At 40.6% G+C, this 20,867-nt stretch overlaps 3 non-coding genes across 3 annotated transcripts; all 3 read left to right on the forward strand.

Moving 5' to 3' along the window:
- Positions 1-3,563: 3,563 nt before the first annotated feature.
- Positions 3,564-3,671, forward strand: LOC130971988 (small nucleolar RNA R71). The gene has a single exon (XR_009083194.1). It is a non-coding gene; the product is annotated as a small nucleolar RNA R71 (small nucleolar RNA).
- Positions 3,672-15,571: 11,900 nt separating this feature from the next.
- Positions 15,572-15,679, forward strand: LOC130971989 (small nucleolar RNA R71). The gene has a single exon (XR_009083195.1). It is a non-coding gene; the product is annotated as a small nucleolar RNA R71 (small nucleolar RNA).
- A 4,037-nt stretch (positions 15,680-19,716) lies between these two features.
- LOC130971554 (small nucleolar RNA R71) lies at positions 19,717-19,820 on the forward strand. The gene has a single exon (XR_009082767.1). It is a non-coding gene; the product is annotated as a small nucleolar RNA R71 (small nucleolar RNA).
- Positions 19,821-20,867: the final 1,047 nt, after the last annotated feature.

Genomic DNA, 20,867 nt, shown 5'->3' on the forward strand with positions numbered 1-20,867 from the left:
CACCACATCAAATTAATTAAACTACTATAAAATTCAGAATTCATGCAATTCTTTCCTTTATCAATTAAGCACGTTTTTTAGTCAAGAAAGGTGATGGATTCATAGGACATTCATAACTTTAAGGCATAGACACTAAGATACTAATGATCACAAGACACAAACATGGACAAACATAAAGCATAAAAATCGAAAAACAGAAGAATAAAGAACAAGGAAATCAAGGAACGGGTCCACCTTAGTGATGGCGGCTCTTTCTTGCTCTTGAAGATCCTATGGAGTGCTTGAGCTCCTCAATGTCTCTTCCTTGTCTTTGTTGCTCCTCCCTCATGATTCTTTGGTCTTCTCTAATTTCATGGAGGAGAATGGAGTGTTCTTGATGCTCCACCCTTAGTTGTCCCATGTTGGAACTCAAATCTCCTAGGGAGGTGTTTAATTGCTCCCAATAATTTTGTGGAGAAAAGTGCATCCCTTGAGGAATCTCAGGGATCTCATGGTGAGAGGGGTCTCTTGTGTATTCCATCCTTTTCTTGGTGATGGGCTTGGTCCAACCTTTGATCAAAGTTGACCCTTCTAGTGTAAGGATGCTCATCTCCTTGCATCATAGGCAAGTTGAACGCCACCCTCACACTCTCTGGACTAAAATCCAAGTATTTCCCCCGAACCATAGTGAGATAATTCTTTGGATTCGGGTTCACACTTTGGTCATGGTTCTTGGTGATCCATGCATTGGCATAGAACTCTTGAACCATCAAGATTCCGACTTGTTGAATGGGGTTGGTGAGTACTTCCCAACCTCTTCTTCGGATCTCATGGCGGATCTCCGGATATTCACCCTTTTTGAGTGAAAAGGGGACTTCGGGGATCACCTTCTTCAAGGCCACAACTTCATAGAAGTGGACTTGATGCACCCTTGAGAGGAATCTATCCATCTCCCATGACTCGGAGGTGGAAGCTTTTGCCTTCCCTTTCCTCTTTCTAGAGGTTTCTCCGGCCTTGGATGCCATAAACGGTTATGGAAAAACAAAAAAGCAACGCTTTTACCACACCAAACTTAAAATGTTTGCTCGTCCTCGAGCAAAAGAAGAAAGAAGAGAGTAGAAGAAGAAGAAATGAGGAAGAGGGGGAAGGTGGTGTGTTCGGCCAAGAAGGGAAAGAAGGGGTGTTTAGGTTGTGTGAAAATGAAGGGTTGAAGAAGGGTATATATAGGAGAGAGGGGGGGTAATGGTTCGGCCATGATGGGTGGGTTTGGGGGGGAAAGTGGTTTGAATTTGAAGGGTGAGGTTGGTGGGGATTTATGAAGGATGGATGTGAGTGGTGAAGAGAAAGATGGGATTTGATAGGTGAAGGGTTTTTGGGGAAGAGGTATTGAGGTGATTGGTGAATCGGGGAAGAAGAGAGAGAGTGATGGTGGGGTCCTGTGGGGTCCACAAATCCTGTGGTGTCAAGGAAAAGTCATCCCTGCACCAAATATTGCTCAAAATCATGTTTTGAGCTATTTCTGGCATTAAACGCCGGGCTGGTGCCCATTCCTGGCGTTTAACGCCAGGTTGTTGCCCTTTACTGGCGTTTAACGCCAGTCTGGTGCCCCTTTCTGGCGGTAAACGCCCAGAATGGTGCCAGACTGGGCGTTAAACGCCCAACAGCTAGCTTTACTGGCGTTTGAACGCCAGCTTCTTCTCCTCCAGGGTGTGCTGTTTTTCTTCCTGTTTTTCATTCTGTTTTTGCTTTTTTCATTGTTTTTGTGACTTCTTATGATCATCAACCTACAAAAAAGATAAAATAACAAAAGAAAATAGTTAACTATAAAACATTGGGTTGCCTCCCAACAAGCGCTTCTTTAATGTCATTAGCTTGACAGAGGACTCTCATGGAGCCTCAGAAATGCTCAGAACCGTGTTGGAACCTCCCAACACCAAACTTAGAGTTTGAATGTGGGGGTTCAACACCAAACTTATAGTTTGGTTGTGGCCTCCCAACACCAAACTTAGAGTTTGACTGTGGGGGCTCTGCTTGGCTCTGTTTTGAGAGAAGCTCTTCATGCTTCCTCTCCATGATGATAGAGGGATGTCCTTGGGCCTTAAACACCAAGGATTCTTCATTCACTTGAATGATCAACTCTCCCCTATCAACATCAATCACAGCCTTTGCTGTGGCTAGGAAGGGTCTGCCAAGGATGATGGATTCATCCATGCACTTCCTAGTCTCTAGGACTATGAAATCAGTAGGGATGTAATGGTCTTCAATCTTCACCAAAACATTCTCTACAAGTCCATGAGCTTGTTTTCTTGAATTGTCTGCCATCTCTAATGAGATTCTTGCAGCTTGCACCTCAAAGATCCCTAATTTCTCCATTACAGAGAGGGGCATGAGGTTTACACTTGACCCTAAGTCACACAAGGCCTTCTTGAAGGTCATGGTGCCTATGGTACAAGGTATAAAAAACTTCCCAGGATCCTGTCTCTTTTGAGGCAGTTTCTGCCTAGACAAGTCATCTAGTTCTTTGGTGAGCAAGGGAGGTTCATCCTCCCAAGTCTCATTTCCAAATAACTTGTTATTTAGCTTCATGATTGCTCCAAGGTATTTAGCAACTTGCTCTTCAGTGACATACTCATCCTCTTCAGAGGAAGAATACTCATCAGAGCTCATGAAAGGCAGAAGTAAGTCCAATGGAATCTCTATGGTCTCATTTTGAGCCTCAGATTCCCATTGTTCCTCATTGAGGAACTCAGAGGAGATTGGTACACGCCCACTGAGGTCTTCCTCAGTGGCGTCCTCCTCCTCTCTTTCCTCTCCACATTCGGCCATGGTTATGGCTTTGCACTCTCCTTTTGGATTTTCTTCTGTATTACTTGGGAGAGTACTAGGAGGGAGTTCAGTAACTTTCTTGCTCAGCTGACCCACTTGTCCTTCCAAATTTCTGATGGAGGACCTTGTTTCATTCATGAAACTTTGAGTGGTCTTTATTAGATCAGAGACCATTGTTGCTAAGTCAGAAGTATTCTGCTTAGAACTCTCTGTCTGTTGCTGAGAAGATGATGGAAAAGGCTTGCTATTGCTAAACCTGTTTCTTCCACCATTATGTTATTGAAACCTTGTTGAGGTCTCTCTTGATTCTTCCATGAGAGATTTGGGTGATTTCTCCATGAAGAATTATAGGTGTTTCCATAGGGTTCTCCTAGGTAATTCACCTCTTCCATGGAAGGGTTCTCAGGATCATAGGCTTCTTCCTCAGATGAAGCATCCTTAGTACTGTTTGGTGCATTTTGCATTCCAGACAGACTTTGAGAAATCAAATTGACTTGTTGAGTCAATATCTTGTTCTGAGCCAATATGGCATTCAGAGTGTCAATCTCAAGAACTCCTTTCTTCTGACTAGTCCCATTGTTCATAGGATTCCTTTCAGAAGTGTACATGAATTGGTTATTTGCAACCATTTCAATCAATTCTTGAGCTTCTGCAGGCGTCTTCTTCAGATGAAGAGATCCTCCAGCAGAGCTATCCAAAGACATCTTGGATAGTTCAGAGAGACCATCATAGAAAATACCTATGATGCTCCATTCAGAAAGCATGTCTGAGGGACATCTTCTGATTAATTGTTTGTATCTTTCCCAAGCTTCATAGAGGGATTCTCCATCCTTCTGTCTGAAGGTTTGGACTTCCACTCTAAGCTTACTCCATCTTTGTGGTGGAAAGAACTTTGCCAAGAAGGCATTGACTAGCTTTTCCCAAGCGTCCAGGCTTTCTTTAGGTTGAGAATCCAACCATATTCTAGCTCTGTCTCTTACAGCAAAAGGGAATAGCATCAGTCTGTAGACCTCAGGGTTAACCCCATTAGTCTTGACTGTGTCACAGATTTGCAAGAATTCAGCTAAGAACTGATGAGGATCTTCCATTGGAAGTCCATGGAACTTGCAATTCTGTTGCATTAGAGAAACTAATGAGGCTTAAGCTCAAAGTTGTTTGCTCCAATGGCAGGGATAGAGATGCTTCTCCCATAAAAATCAGGAGTAGGTGCAGTGAAGTCACCCAGCACCTTCCTTGCATTGTTGGCATTGTTGTTGTTTTCGGCTGCCATGTGTTCTTCTTCCTTGAAGAATTCGGTCAGGTCCTCTAAAGAGAGTTGTGCTTTAGCTTCTCTTAGCTTTCTCTTCAAGGTCCTTTCAGGTTCAGGATCAGCTTCAACAAGAATGCCTTTGTCTCTGCTCCTGCTCATATGAAAGAGGAGAGAAAAAGAAAATGTGGAATCCTCTATGTCACAATATAGAGATTCCTTGAAGTGTCAGAGGAAAAGAGAAATAGTAAGAAGAAGGAGAAGAAGAATTCGAACTTTAATTAGATAAGGTTTGAATTGTGCATTTAGAAGGAGTAGTACTCCATAAATAGAAGGATGTGGGAAGGAGGGAAGAGAATTTTCGAAAATTCAATTGAAAACATTTTGAAAATTGGATTGATAATTTTCGAAAATTAAAAGTGAAAAAGAAATCAAGTGATTTTTGAAAAAGATTTTGAAATTAGAAATCAAAAAGATTTGATTGAAAACTATTTTGAAAAAGATGTGGTTAAGAAGATATGATTAGTTTTAAAGGGATGTGATTGAGAAGATATGATTTGAAAACAATTTTAAAAGATATGTTTTGAAAACAATTTGAAAAGATATGATTTAAAAAAAATTGATGACTTGCCTAACAAGAAAAGATATGATTCGAACATAAAACCTTCCTTGATAGAAAAGGCAAAAAATGTTCAATCAAATCATTAATTGTTAGTAAGTATCTTTGAAAAAGGAAAGAAATTGATTTTGAAAACATTGATTGAAAAGATATGATTTGAAAAGATTCGGTTTTGAAAAACTTTGAAACTTGAAAAAAAATTGATTTGAAAACAAATCTTCCCCCTAGCACCATCCTGGCGTTAAACGCCCAGAATGGTATACATTCTGGCGTTTAACGCCCAAAATGCTACCTTTTTGGGCGTTAAACGCCCAACCAGGTACCCTGGCTGGCGTTTAAACGCCAGTCTGCCTTCTTCACTGGGCATTTTTGAATGCTCAGCTTTTTCTGTATAATTCCTTGCAGTATGTTCTGAATCTTCAATTCTTTGTATTATTGACTTGAAAAGACACAAATTAAAATATTTTGGATTTTTAATAATCAAAAGCAACAAGAATCAAATAACAATGCATGCAAGACACCAAACTTAGCAGTTTGTGTACTACTGACACTATATGAGACACATAAATACTCAAGCCAAAAGAATTCAAAGATCAGAGTAAGAAATCATCAAGAATTACTTGAAGATCCTTAAGACACATGAATGAATGCATGTAATTGACACCAAACTTAAGATGAGACACTAGACTTAAGCAAGAAACATCAAATATTTTTGGATTTTATGATTTTTTTGATTTTTTTGTGTTTTTTCGAAAATTAAGTGGAAAAAGGTATCAAAATTCTTAATGAGAATTTCAGGAATCAGTGCAATGCAAGTCTAAGACTCCGGTCCAGGAATTAGACATGGCTTCACAGCCAGCCAAGCTTTCAAAGAAAGCTTCGGTCCAAACACTAGACACCAAAGGTCAGCCAAGCCTTAGCGGATCACTGCTCCAAAAGCAAAATTGATGAAAATCAACAAGCTCTTGTGGTGATAAGTTGAAACCTCGGTCCAATCAGATTAGACATGGCTTCTCAGCCAGCCAGATTTCAACAAATCATCATGAAACTCTAGAATTCATCTTCAAGAATTTCGAAAAAAAAATACCTAATCTAAGCAACAAGATGAACCGTCAGTTGTCCAAACTAGACAATCCCAGGCATTGTTACCAAAAGCTTGCTCAAAACTTGAACAATCCCGGCAACGGCGCCAAAACTTGGTGCGCGAAATTGTGAACAATACTTTTCACAACTCTCATAATCCCTGGTAATGGCTCCAAAAACGTGGTAGCTCATACCATGGCATTACACAACTTCGCACAACTAACCAGCAGTGCACTGGGTCGTCCAAGTAATACCTTACGTGAGTAAGGTCGATCCCACGGAGATTGTTAGCATTGAAGCAAGCTATGGTCATCTTGTAAATCTTAGTCAGGCAAACTCAATGTATATGGTGATGAACGAAAATACATAAAGATAAAGATAGTGATACTTATGTATATCATTGGTGTAAGAGCTTCAGACAAGTGTATATGATGCCTTCCCTTCCGTCTCTCTGCTTTCCTACTGCCTTCATCCAATCCTTCTTACTCCTTTCCATGGCAAGCTTGTGTAGGGTTTCACTGTTGTCAGCAGCTACCTCCCATCCTCTCAGTGAAAGCGATTGCATATGTCCTATCACGGCATAGCAGAATTCAGCTGTCGGTTCTCGTCAGGCCGGAATAATATCCATTGATACTTTTGCGTCTGTCACTAACGCCCTAGCCTGCTAGAGTTTGAAGCACGTCACAGTCATTCAGTCATTGAATCCTACTCAGAATACCACAGACAAGGTTAGACCTTCCGGATTCTCTTGAATACTGCCATCAGTTCTTGCCTATACACAAAGACTCTGATCTCATGGAATGGTTGGCTCGTTTGTCAGGCGAGCACTCGTTGTCAGGCGATCAACCATGCATCGTGCAATCAGGAATCCAAGAGATATTCACTAAGCCTCAGATGCTTGTAGAACAAGAATGGTTGTCAGTCACCTTGTTCATGAGTGAGAATGGTGAGGGGCGTCAATCATCACCTTCATCATGTTGAAGAACAAGTGATATCTTGGATAAAGAACAAGCGGAATTGAATGGAAGAACAATAGTAATTGCATTAATACTCGAGGTACAGCAGAGCTCCACACCTTAATCTATGGTGTGTAGAAACTCCACCGTTGAAAATACATAAGAACAAGGTCTAGGCATGGCCGAATGGCCAGCCTCCCAAAGGTCTAAGATAGCATAAAACCAAGATAGCTACCAAAGTCTCTCTAATACAATAGTAAAAGGTCCTATTTATAGAAAACTAGTACATAGATGAGTAAATGACATAAAAATCCACTTCCGGGCCCACTTGGTGTGTGCTTGGGCTGATCAATGAAGGAATTTCGTGTAGAGACTCTCCTTGGAGTTAAACGCCAGCTTTCATGCCAGTTTGGGCGTTTAACTCCCAATTAGGTGCCAGTTCCGGCGTTTAACGCTGGAATTTCTTGAGGTGACTTTGAACGCCGGTTTGGGCCATCAAATCTTGGGCAAAGTATGGACTATTATATATTGCTGGAAAGCCCAGGATGTCTACTTTCCAACGCCGTTGAGAGCGCGCCAATTGGGCTTCTGTAGCTCCAGAAAATCTACTTCGAGTGCAGGGAGGTCAGAATCCAACAGCATCTGCAGTCCTTTTGAGTCTCTGGATCAGATTTTTGCTCAGGTCCCTCAATTTCAGCCAGAAAATACCTGAAATCACAGAAAAACACACAAACTCATAGTGAAGTCCAGAAAAGTGAATTTTAACTAAAAACTAATAAAAATATAATAAAAACTAACTAAATCATAACAAAAACATACTAAAAACAATGCCAAAAAGTATACAAATTATCCGCTCATCAGTCTGTTACCACGCCCAACAATCGCGAGTTTGAAGCTCGTCACAGTCATTCAATCCCTGAATCCTACTCGGAATACCACAGACAAGGTTTAGACTTTCCAAATTCTCAAGAATGGCCGCCAAAGGGTTCTAGCTTATACCACGAAGATTCTGATCAAGGAATCCAAGAGATACTCGGTCATTCTAAGGTTGAACGGAAGTGGTTGTCAGTCACGCGTTCATAGGTGAGAATGATGATGAGTGTCACGGATCATCACATTCATCAAGTTAAAGTGCAACGAATATCTTAGAACAAAAATAAGCTTAATTGAATAGAAAATAGTAAGTGATGGTCCAGGCATGGCTGAATGGCCAGCCTCCACAAAAGACATATGAATTCAAAAATATGGGAAAAGGACCCCCAATACAATAGTAAAAAGTTCTATTTATACTAAACTAGCTACTAGGGTTTACAGAAATAAGTCTAAGTGTAGAAATCCACTTTCGCGGCCCACTTTGGTGTGTGCTTGGGCTGAGCTTGAGCTTTACACGTGCAGAGGCTTCTTTTAGAGTTAAACGCCAAGTTGTAACGTGTTTTTGGCATTTAACTCTGGTTTGTGATGTGTTTCTGGCATTTTACTCCAAAATGCAGCATGGAACTGGCATTGAACGCCAGTATGCATCATCTAAACTCGAACAAAGTATGGACTATTATAAATTTCTGGAAAGCTCTGGATGTCTACTTTCCAACGCTGTTGAGAGCGCGCCATTTGGAGTTCTACAACCCCAGAAAATCCATTTCGAGTGTAGGGAGGTTAGAATCCAACAGCATCAGTAGTCCTTTGTCAGCCTGAATCAGATTTTTGCTCAGGTCCCTCAATTTCAGCCAGAAAATACCTGAAATCACAGAAAAACACACAAACTCATAGTAAAGTCCAGAAATGTGAATTTTGCATAAAAGCTAATGAAAACATCCCTAAAAGTAGCTAGATCCTACTAAAAACTACCAAAAAATAATGTCAAAAAGCGTATAAATTATCCGCTCATCAGGTTCCTCATGAGGGAACTCCCTAGTGGTCAGTGGACGTCCTATGAGGTCTTCCTCACTGAGAATCACTTCCTTTCTCTCCTCTACAGGTTCGGCATGTTGGACGTGTAGATGGCCTTGCACTCTCTTTTTGGGTTCTCTTCTGTATTGCTTGGGAGAGTGCTAGGAGGAGTTTCTGTAACTCTTTTACTCAGCTGACCCACTTGTCCCTTCAAATTTCTGATGGAGGACTTCGTTTCATTCATGAAACTAAGAGTGGCCTTAGATAGATCAGAGACTATATTTGCTAAGCCAGAGAGGCTCTGCTAAGAATTCTCTGTATGTTGCTGAGAAGATGCTGGAAAAGGTTTGTTATTGAAGCCTTGTTAAGGCTTCTATTGATCCTTCCATGAGAAATTTGGATGATTCCTCCATGAAGGATTATAGGTGTTTCTATAGGATTCTCCCATGTAATTCACCTCTTCCATTGCAGGATTCTCAGGGTTATAAGCTTCTCCTTCAGAGGAGGCTTCTTTAGCACTGCAGGATGCAGCTTGCAATCCAGTCAGATTCTGAGAATTTATATTGACTTGCTGAGTCAATATTTTGTTCTGAGCCAATATGGCATTCAGAGTATCAATCTCAAGAACTCCTTTCTTCTGAGTCATCCCATTATTCATAGGATTTCTTTTAGAAGTGTACATGAATTGGTTATTTGCAACCATCTCAATAAGTTCCTGGGCTTCTGGTGCGCGAAATTGTGAACAATACTTTTCACAACTCTCATAATCCCTGGTCATGAACTCCAAAAACTTGGTGGTTCAATTCCATGGCATTACACAACTTCGCACAACTAACCAGCAAGTGCACTGGGTCGTCCAAGTAATACCTTACGTGAGTAAGGGTCGATCCCACGGAGATTGTTAGCATTGAAGCAAGCTATGGTCATCTTGTAAATCTTAGTCAGGCAAACTCAATTGTATATGATGATGAACGAAAATAATATAAAGATAAAGATAGTGATACTTATGTATATCATTGGTGTAAGAGCTTCAGACAAGTGTATGAAGATGCCTTCCCTTCCGTCTCTCTGCTTTCCTACTGCCTTCATCCAATCCTTCTTACTCCTTTCCATGGCAAGCTCGTGTAGGGTTTCACTGTTGTCAGCAGCTACCTCCCATCCGCGCAGTGAAAGCTAATGCACGCACTCTGTCACAGTACTGCCAATCACCGGTTTGGTTCCCTCCCCTACCGGAATAGAATCCCTCTTTTGCGTCTGTCACTAACGCCCAATAGGTTACAGGTTTGAAGCACGTCACAGTCATTCAATCATTGAATCCTACTCAGAATACCACAGACAAGGTTAGACCTTCCGGATTCTCTTGAATGCTGCCATCAAGTCCTGCCTATACCACGAAGACTCTGATCTCACGGAATGGTTGGCTCGTTTGTCAGGCGAGCACTCGGTTGTCAGGCGATCAACCATGCATCGTGCAATCAGGAATCCAAGAGATATTCACTAAGCCTCAGATGCTTGTAGAACAAGAATGGTTGTCAGTCACCTTGTTCATGAGTGAGAATGGTGATGGGCGTCAATCATCACCTTCATCATGTTGAAGAACAAGTGATATCTTGGATAAAGAACAAGCGGAATTGAATGGAAGAACAATAGTAATTGCATTAATACTCGAGGTACAGCAGAGCTCCACACCTTAATCTATGGTGTGTAGAAACTCCACCGTTGAAAATACATAAGAACAAGGTCTAGGCATGGCCGAATGGCCAGCCTCCCAAAGGTCTAAGATAGCATAAAACAAAGATAGCTACCAAAAGTCTAAGATACAATAGTAAAAGGTCCTACTTATAGAAAACTAGTACATAGATGAGTAAATGACATAAAAATCCACTTCCGGGCCCACTTGGTGTGTGCTTGGGCTGAGCAATGAAGCTTTTTTCGTGTAGAGACTCTCCTTGGAGTTAAACGCCAGCTTTAGTGCCAGTTTGGGCGTTTAACTCCCAATTAGGTGCCAGTTCCGGCGTTTAACGCTGGAATTTCTTGAGGTGACTTTGAACGCCGGTTTGGGCCATCAAATCTTGGGCAAAGTATGGACTATTATATATTGCTGGAAAGCCCAGGATGTCTACTATCCAACGCCGTTGAGAGCACGCCAATTGGGCTTCTGTAGCAACAGAAAATCCACTTCGAGTGCAAGGAGGTCAGAATCCAACAGCATCTGCAGTCCTTTTGAGTCTCTGGATCAGATTTTTGCTCAGGTCCCTCAATTTCAGCCAGAAAATACCTAAAATCACAGAAAAACACACAAACTCATAGTAAAGTCCAGAAAAGTGAATTTTAATTAAAAACTAATAAAAATATAATAAAAACTAACTAAATCATAACAAAAACATACTAAAAACAATGCCAAAAAGCATACAAATTATCCGCTCATCACAACACCAAACTTAAATTGTTGCTTGTCCCCAAGCAACTAAAGATCAAATAAGATAAAAAGAAGAGAATATGCAATGAACTCCAAAAACATCTATGAAGATCAGTATTAATTAGATGAGCGGGGCTTTTATCTTTTGCCTCTGAATAGTTTTGGCATCTCACTCTATCCCTTGTAATTCAGAATGATTGGCTTCTTTAGGAACTTAGAATCCAGATAGTGTTAATGATTCTCCTAGTAAAGTATGATGATTCTTGAACATAGCTATTTATTGAGTCTTGGCTGTGGCCCAAAGCACTCTGTCTTCCAGTATTACCACCGGATACATACATGCCACAGACACATAATTGGGTGAACCTTTTCAGATTGTGACTCAGCTTTGCTAAAGTCCCCAATTAGAGGTGTCCAGGGTTCTTAAGCACACTCTTATTGCCTTGGATCACAACTTTATTTCTTTCTTTTTCTTTCTCTTTTTTTTTTTTTCGTTTGCTTTTTCTCTTTTTTTTTTCTTTTTCTTGCTTCAAGAATCATTTGTAATGATTTTTCAGATCCTCAGTAACATGTCTCCTTTTTCATCATTCTTTCAAGAGCCAACATTCATGAACCACAAGTTCAAAAGACATATGCACTGTTCAAGCATACATTCAGAGAGCAAAAGTGTTGCCACCACATCAAAATAATTAAACTATTATAAAATTCAGAATTCATGCAATTCTTTCCTTTTCAATTAAGCACATTTTTATTCAAGAAAGGTGATGGATTCATAGGACATTCATAACTTTAAGGCATAGACACTAAGACACTAATGATCACAAGACACAAACATGGATAACATAAAGCACAAAAATCGAAAAACAGAAGAATAAAGAACAAGGAAATCAAGGAACGGGTCCACCTTAGTGATGGCGGCTCTTTCTTGCTCTTGAAGATCCTATGGAGTGCTTGAGCTCCTCAATGTCTCTTCCTTGTCTTTGTTGCTCCTCCCTCATGATTCTTTGGTCTTCTCTAATTTCATGGAGAAGAATGGAGTGTTCTTGATGCTCCACCCTTAGTTGTCCCATGTTGGAACTCAACTCTCCTAGGGAGGTGTTTAATTGCTCCCAATAATTTTGTGGAGGAAAGTGCATCCCTTGAGGAATCTCAGGGATCTCATGGTGAGAGGGGTCTCTTGTGTATTCCATCCTTTTCTTGGTGATGGGCTTGTCCTCATCAATGGGGGTATCTCCCTCTATGTCAACTCCAACTGAATAACAGAGGTGACAGATGAGATGAGGAAAGGCTAACCTTGCCAAAGTGGAGGTCTTGTCCGCCACCTTGTAGAGTTCTTGGGCTATAACCTCATGAACTTCTATTTCTTCTCCAATCATGATGCTATGGATCATGATGGCCCGGTCTATGGTAACTTCGGACCGGTTGCTAGTGGGAATGATTGAGCGTTGTATGAACTCTAACCATCCTCTAGCCACGGGCTTGAGGTCATGCTTTCTTAATTGAACCGGCTTTCCTCTTGAATCTTGCTTCCATTGTGCGCCCTCTTCACATATGGTTGTGAGGACTTGGTCCAACCTTTGATCAAAGTTGACTCTTCTAGTGTAAGGGTGCTCATCTCCTTGCATCATAGGCAAGTTGAACGCCACCCTCACACTCTCCGGACTAAAATCCAAGTATTTCCCCCGAACCATAGTGAGATAATTCTTTGGATTCGGGTTCACACTTTGGTCATGGTTCTTGGTGATCCATGCATTGGCATAGAACTCTTGAACCATCAAGATTCCGACTTGTTGAATGGGGTTGGTGAGTACTTCCCAACCTCTTCTTCGGATCTTATGGCGGATCTCCGGATATTCACCCTTTTTGAGTGAAAAAGGGACCTCGGGGATCACCTTCTTCAAGGCCACAACTTCATAGAAGTGGACTTGATGCACCCTTGAGAGGAATCTATCCATCTCCCATGACTCGGAGGTGGAAGCCTTTGCCTTCCCTTTCCTCTTTCTAGAGGTTTCTCCGGCCTTGGATGACATAAATGGTTATGGAAAAACGAAAAAGCAACGCTTTTACCACACCAAACTTAAAATGTTTGCTCGTCCTCGAGCAAAAGAAGAAAGAAATGAGGAAGAGGGGGAAGGTGGTGTGTTCGGCCAAGAAGGGAAAGAAGGGGTGTTTAGGTTGTGTGAAAATGAAGGGTTGAAGAAGGGTATATATAGGAGAGAGGGGGTAATGGTTCGGCCATGATGGGTGGGTTTGGGAGGGAAAGTGGTTTGAATTTGAAGGGTGAGGTTGGTGGGGATTTATGAAGGATGGATGTGAGTGGTGAAGAGAAAGATGGGATTTGATAGGTGAAGGGTTTTTGGGGAAGAGGTATTGAGGTGATTGGTGAATGGGGGAAGAAGAGAGAGAGTGATGGTGGGGTCCTGTGGGGTCCACAGATCCTGTGGTGTCAAGGAAAAGTCATCCCTGCACCAAATGTTGCTCAAAATCACGTTTTGAGCCATTTCTGGCGTTAAACGCCGGGCTGGTGCCCATTCCTGGCGTTTAACGCCAGGTTGTTGCCCTTTACTGGCGTTTAACGCCAGTCTGGTGCCCCTTTCTGGCGTTAAACGCCCAGAATGGTGCCAGACTGGGCGTTAAACGCCCAACAGCTAGCATTACTGGCGTTTGAACGCCAGCTTCTTCTCCTCCAGGGTGTGCTGTTTTTCTTCCTGTTTTTCATTCTGTTTTTGCTTTTTTCATTGTTTTTGTGACTTCTTATGATCATCAACCTACAAAAAAGATAAAATACAAAAGAAAGTAGTTAACTATAAAACATTGGGTTGCCTCCCAACAAGCGCTTCTTTAATGTCATTAGCTTGACAGAGGACTCTCATGGAGCCTCAGAAATACTCAGAACCGTGTGGGAACCTCCCAACACCAAACTTAGAGTTTGAATGTGGGGGTTCAACACCAAACTTAGAGTTTGGTTGTGGCCTCCCAACACCAAACTTAGAGTTTGACTGTGGGAGCTCTGCTTGGCTCTGTTTTAAGAGAAGCTCTTCATGCTTCCTCTCCATGATGATAGAGGGATGTCCTTGGGCCTTAAACACCAAGGATTCTCCATTCACTTGAATGATCAACTCTCCTCTATCAACATCAATCACAGCCTTTGCTGTGGCTAGGAAGGGTCTGCCAAGGATGATGGATTCATCCATGCACTTCCCAGTCTCTAGGACTATGAAATCAGTAGGGATGTAATGGTCTTCAATCTTCACCAAAACATTCTCTACAAGTCCATGAGCTTGTTTTCTTGAATTGTCTGCCATCTCTAATGAGATTCTTGCAGCTTGCACCTCAAAGATCCCTAATTTCTCCATTACAGAGAGGGGCATGAGGTTTACACTTGACCCTAAGTCACACAAGGCCTTCTTGAAGGTCATGGTGCCTATGGTACAAGGTATAGAAAACTTCCCAGGATCTTGCCTCTTTTGAGGCAGTTTCTGCCTAGACAAGTCATCCAGTTCTTTGGTGAGCAAGGGAGGTTCATCCTCCCAAGTCTCATTTCCAAATAACTTGTCATTTAGCTTCATGATTGCTCCAAGGTATTTAGCAACTTGCTCTTCAGTGACATACTCATCCTCTTCAGAGGAAGAATACTCATCAGAGCTCATGAATGGCAGAAGTAAGTCCAATGGAATCTCTATGGTCTCATTTTGAGCCTCAGATTCCCATTGGAACTCAGAGGGGATTGGTACACGCCCACTGAGGTCTTCCTCAGTGGCGTCCTCCTCCTCTCTTTCCTCTCCACATTCGGCCATGGTTATGACTTTGCACTCTCCTTTTGGATTTTCTTCTGTATTACTTGGGAGAGTACTAGGAGGGAGTTCAGTAACTTTCTTGCTCAGCTGTCCCACTTGTCCTTCCAAATTTCTGATGGAGGACCTTGTTTCATTCATGAAACTTTGAGTGGTCTTTATTAGATCAGAGACCATTGTTGCTAAGTCAGAAGTATTCTGCTTAGAACTCTCTGTCTGTTGCTGAGAAGATGATGGAAAAGGCTTGCTATTGCTAAACCTGTTTCTTCCACCATTATTGTTATTGAAACCTTGTTGAGGTCTCTCTTGATTCTTCCATGAGAGATTTGGGTGATTTCTCCATGAAGAATTATAGGTGTTTCCATAGGGTTCTCCTAGGTAATTCACCTCTTCCATGGAAGGGTTCTCAGGATCATAAGCTTCTTCCTCAGATGAAGCTTCCTTAGTACTGCCATGTGCATTTTGCATTCCAGACAGACTTTGAGAAATCAAGTTGACTTGTTGAGTCAATATCTTGTTCTGAGCCAATATGGCATTCAGAGTGTCAATCTCAAGAACTCCTTTCTTCTGACTAGTCCCATTGTTCATAGGATTCCTTTCAGAAGTGTACATGAATTGGTTATTTGCAACCATTTCAATCAATTCTTGAGCTTCTGCAGGCGTCTTCTTCAGATGAAGAGATCCTCCAGCAGAGCTATCCAAAGACATCTTGGATAGTTCAGAGAGACCATCATAGAAAATACCTATGATGCTCCATTCAGAAAGCATGTCTGAGGGACATCTTCTGATTAATTGTTTGTATCTTTCCCAAGCTTCATAGAGGGATTCTCCATCCTTCTGTCTGAAGGTTTGGACTTCCACTCTAAGCTTACTCCATCTTTGTGGTGGAAAGAACTCTGCCAAGAAGGCATTGACTAGCTTTTCCCAAGAGTCCAGGCTTTCTTTAGGTTGAGAATCCAACCATATTCTAGCTCTGTCTCTTATAGCAAAAGGGAATAGCATCAGTCTGTAGACCTCAGGGTTAAACCCATTAGTCTTGACTGTGTCACAGATTTGCAAGAATTCAGCTAAGAACTGATGAGGATCTTCCATTGGAAGTCCATGGAACTTGCAATTCTGTTGCATTAGAGAAACTAATTGAGGCTTAAGCTCAAAGTTGTTTGCTCCAATGGCAGGGATAGAGATGCTTCTCCCATAGAAATCAGGAGTAGGTGCAGTGAAGTCACCCAGCACCTTCCTTGCATTGTTGGCATTGTTGTTGTTTTCGGCTGCCATGTGTTCTTCTTCCTTGAAGAATTCGGTCAGGTCCTCTAAAGAGAGTTGTGCTTTAGCTTCTCTTAGCTTTCTCTTTAAGGTCCTTTCAGGTTCAGGATCAGCTTCAACAAGAATGCCTTTGTCTCTGCTCCTGCTCATATGAAAGAGGAGAGAAAAAGAAAATATGGAATCCTCTATGTCACAGTATAGAGATTCCTTGAAGTGTCAGAGGAAAAGAGAAATAGAAAGAAGAAGGAGAAGAAGAATTCGAACTTTTACTTAGATAAGGTTCGAATTGTGCATTTAGAAGGAGTGGTACTCCATAAATAGAAGGATGTGAGAAGGAGGGAAGTGGATTTTCGAAAATTTCAATTAAAAGATTTTGAAAACATTTTGAAAATTTGATTGATAATTTTCGAAAATTGAAAGTGGGGAAAGATTAGAGTGATTTTTGAAAAAGATTTTGAAATTAGAAATTAAAAAGATTTGATTGAAAACTTATTTTGAAAAAGATGTGGTTAAGAAGATGTGATTAGTTTTAAAGGGATGTGATTGAGAAGATATGATTTGAAAACAATTTTAAAAGATATGTTTTGAAAACAATTTGAAAAGATATGATTTAAAAAAAATTGATGACTTGCTTAACAAGAAAAGATATGATTCAAACATAAAACCTTCCTTGATAGAAGAGGCAAAAAATGTTCAATCAAATCATTAATTGTTAGTAAGTATCTTTGAAAAAGGAAAGAAATTGATTTTGAAAACATTTGATTGAAAAGATATGATTTGAAAAAGATTTGATTTTGAAAAACTTTGAAAACTTGAAAAAAAATTAATTTGAAAACAAAATCTTCCCCCTAGCACCATCCTGGCGTTAAACGCCCAGAATGGTATACATTCTGGCGTTTAACGCCCAAAATGCTACCTTTTTGGGTGTTAAACACCCAACCAGGTACCCTGGCTGGCGTTTAAACGCCAGTCTGCCTTCTTCACTGGGCATTTTTGAATGCTCAGCTTTTTCTGTATAATTCTTCTGCAGTATGTTCTGAATCTTCAATTCTTTGTATTATTGACTTGAAAAGACACAAATTAAAAAATATTTTTGGATTTTTAATAATCAAAATGCAACAAGAATCAAATAACAATGCATGCAAGACACCAAACTTAGCAGTTGGTGTACTACTGACACTATATGAGACACATAAATACTCAAGCTAAAAGAATTCAAAGATCAAAACAAAGAAATATATGCATGGATTCGAAAAATGTAACAAAAACATGCATTTGACACCAAACTTAAGATGAGACTCTAGACTCAAGCAAGAAACATCAAATATTTTTGGTTTTTATGAATTTGTAATTTTTTTGTGTTTTTTCGAAAATTAAGTGGAAAAAGGTATCAAAATTCTTAATGAGAATTTCCAGGAATCAGTGCAATGCTAGTCTAAGACTCCGGTCCAGGAATTAGACATGGCTTCACAGCCAGCCAAGCTTTCAAAGAAAGCTTCGGTCCAAAACACTAGACATGCCCAAAGGTCAGCCAAATCTTAGCAGATCACTGCTCCAAAAGCAAAATTGATGAAAATCAACAAGCTCTTGTGGTGATAAGTTGAAACCTCGGTCCAATCAGATTAGACATGGCTTCTCAGCCAGCCAGATTTCAACAAATCATCATGAAACTCTAGAATTCATCTTCAAGAATTTCGAAAAAATAAATACCTAATCTAAGCAACAAGATGAACCGTCAGTTGTCCAAACTAGAACAATCCCAGGCATTGTTACCAAAAGCTTGCTCAAAACTTGAACAATCCCCGGCAACGGCGCCAAAAACTTGGTAGCGCGAAATTGTGAACAATACTTTTCACAACTCTCATAATCCCTGGTCATGAACTCCAAAAACTTGGTGGTTCAATTCCATGGCATTACACAACTTCGCACAACTAACCAGCAAGTGCACTGGGTCGTCCAAGTAATACCTTACGTGAGTAAGGGTCGATCCCACGGAGATTGTTAGCATTGAAGCAAGCTATGGTCATCTTGTAAATCTTAGTCAGGCAAACTCAATTGTATATGATGATGAACGAAAATAATATAAAGATAAAGATAGTGATACTTATGTATATCATTGGTGTAAGAGCTTCAGACAAGTGTATGAAGATGCCTTCCCTTCCGTCTCTCTGCTTTCCTACTGCCTTCATCCAATCCTTCTTACTCCTTTCCATGGCAAGCTCGTGTAGGGTTTCACTGTTGTCAGCAGCCACCTCCCATCCGCGCAGTGAAAGCTAATGCACGCACTCTGTCACAGTACTGCCAATCACCGGTTTGGTTCCCTCCCCTACCGGAATAGAATCCCTCTTTTGCGTCTGTCACTAACGCCCAGTAGGTTACAGGTTTGAAGCACGTCACAGTCATTCAATCATTGAATCCTACTCAGAATACCACAGACAAGGTTAGACCTTCCGGATTCTCTTGAATGCTGCCATCAAGTCCTGCCTATACCACGAAGACTCTGATCTCACGGAATGGTTGGCTCGTTTGTCAGGCGAGCACTCGGTTGTCAGGCGATCAACCATGCATCGTGCAATCAGGAATCCAAGAGATATTCACTAAGCCTCAGATGCTTGTAGAACAAGAATGGTTGTCAGTCACCTTGTTCATGAGTGAGAATGGTGATGGGCGTCAATCATCACCTTCATCATGTTGAAGAACAAGTGATATCTTGGATAAAGAACAAGCGAAATTGAATGGAAGAACAATAGTAATTGCATTAATACTCGAGGTACAGCAGAGCTCCACACCTTAATCTATGGTGTGTAGAAACTCCACCGTTGAAAATACATAAGAACAAGGTCTAGGCATGGCCGAATGGCCAGCCTCCCAAAGGTCTAAGATAGCATAAAACAAAGATAGCTACCAAAAGTCTAAGATACAATAGTAAAAGGTCCTACTTATAGAAAACTAGTACATAGATGAGTAAATGACATAAAAATCCACTTTCGGGCCCACTTGGTGTGTGTTTGGGCTGAGCAATGAAGCTTTTTTCGTGTAGAGACTCTCCTTGGAGTTAAACGCCAGCTTTAGTGCCAGTTTGGGCGTTTAACTCCCAATTAGGTGCCAGTTCCGGCGTTTAACGCTGGAATTTCTTGAGGTGACTTTGAACGCCGGTTTGGGCCATCAAATCTTGGGCAAAGTATGAACTATTATATATTGCTGGAAAGCCCAGGATGTCTACTTTCCAACGCCGTTGAGAGCGCGCCAATTGGGCTTCTGTAGCTCCAGAAAATCCACTTCGAGTGCAAGGAGGTCAGAATCCAACAGCATCTGCAGTCCTTTTGAGTCTCTGGATCAGATTTTTACTCAGGTCCCTCAATTTCAGCCAGAAAATACCTGAAATCACAGAAAAACACACAAACTCATAGTAAAGTCCAGAAAAGTGAATTTTAATTAAAAACTAATAAAAATATAATAAAAACTAACTAAATCATAACAAAAACATACTAAAAACAATGCCAAAAAGCATACAAATTATCCGCTCATCAGCTTCTGCAGGCATTTTCAGATGATGAGATCCACCAGCAGAATGATCCAGTGACATCTTTGACATTTCAGATATACCATCATAGAAAATACATATGATGCTCCATTTTGGAAACATGTCAGAAGGACACCTTTTGGTTAATTGCTTGTATCTTTCCCAAGCTTCATAGAGGGATTCACCTTCCTTCAGTCTGAAGGTTTGGACGTCCACTCTGAGCTTACTCATCTTTTGAGGTGGAAAGAATTTGGTCAAGAAAGCATCGACCAGCTTGTCCCAAGAGTTCAGGCTTTCTCTAGGTTGTGAGTCCAACCATGTCCTAGCTCTGTCTCTCACAGCAAAGGGTAAAAGCATAAGTCTGTAGACCTCGGGATCAACCCCATTGGTCTTAACAGTATCACAGATCTGCAAGAATTCAGATAAGAACTGATGAGGATCTTCTGACGGAAGTCCATGAAACTTGCAGTTCTGCTGCATTAGAGAAACTAATTGAGGCTTAAGCTCAAAGTTGTTTGCTCCAATGGCAGGAATTGAGATGCTTCTTCCATAGAAGTTGGAAGTTGGTGCAGCATAGTCACCAAGCATCTTCCTTGCAATGTTGTTATTATTTTCGGCTGCCATGTCTTCTTTTTTTTCGAAAATTTCTGTCAGGTCCTCTCCAGAGAGTTGTGCTTTATCTTTTCTTAGCTTCCTCTTCAGAGTCCTTTCAGGTTCAGGATCGGCTTCAACAAGAATATCTTTATCCTTGTTCCTGCTCATGTGAAAAAGAAGATAACAGAAAAGAAGAGGAATCCTCCATGTCACAGTATAAAGATTCTTTTATGTGAGTAGAAGAAGAGAAGAAGAGAAGAATGAGGTAGAGAGAAAATAAAGAGAATTCGAACACAGAGAGGAAGAAAGGGTTCAAATTTTAAGAAGGAAAGAAGTGTTAGTAAATAAATAAATAAATAGAAAGAGATGAGAGAGAGGGGAATTCGAAAATATTAGAAGAAATAAATTAAAATTAGAATTTAAAATAATTAGTTAATTAAAAAGGTTTTTTTTTGAAAAATTTGTTAGTGGTTTTCGAAAATTAGAGAGAAAAAAGTAGTTAATTGAAAAAGGTAATAAATTTTGAAAAGGTAAGAAGTTAGAAAAAGATTTTGAAATTAAGTTTTGAAAAAGATATTATTGAAATCTATTTTGAAAAAGATTTGAAAAAGAAATTAAAAAAGATTTGATTTTGAAAATTGAAGTTGATGACTTGACTAACAAGAAACTAAAAGATAT

Source organism: Arachis stenosperma, chromosome 3 (genome assembly GCF_014773155.1).
Source record: "Arachis stenosperma cultivar V10309 chromosome 3, arast.V10309.gnm1.PFL2, whole genome shotgun sequence".
Taxonomy (NCBI): Eukaryota; Viridiplantae; Streptophyta; class Magnoliopsida; order Fabales; family Fabaceae; genus Arachis; species Arachis stenosperma.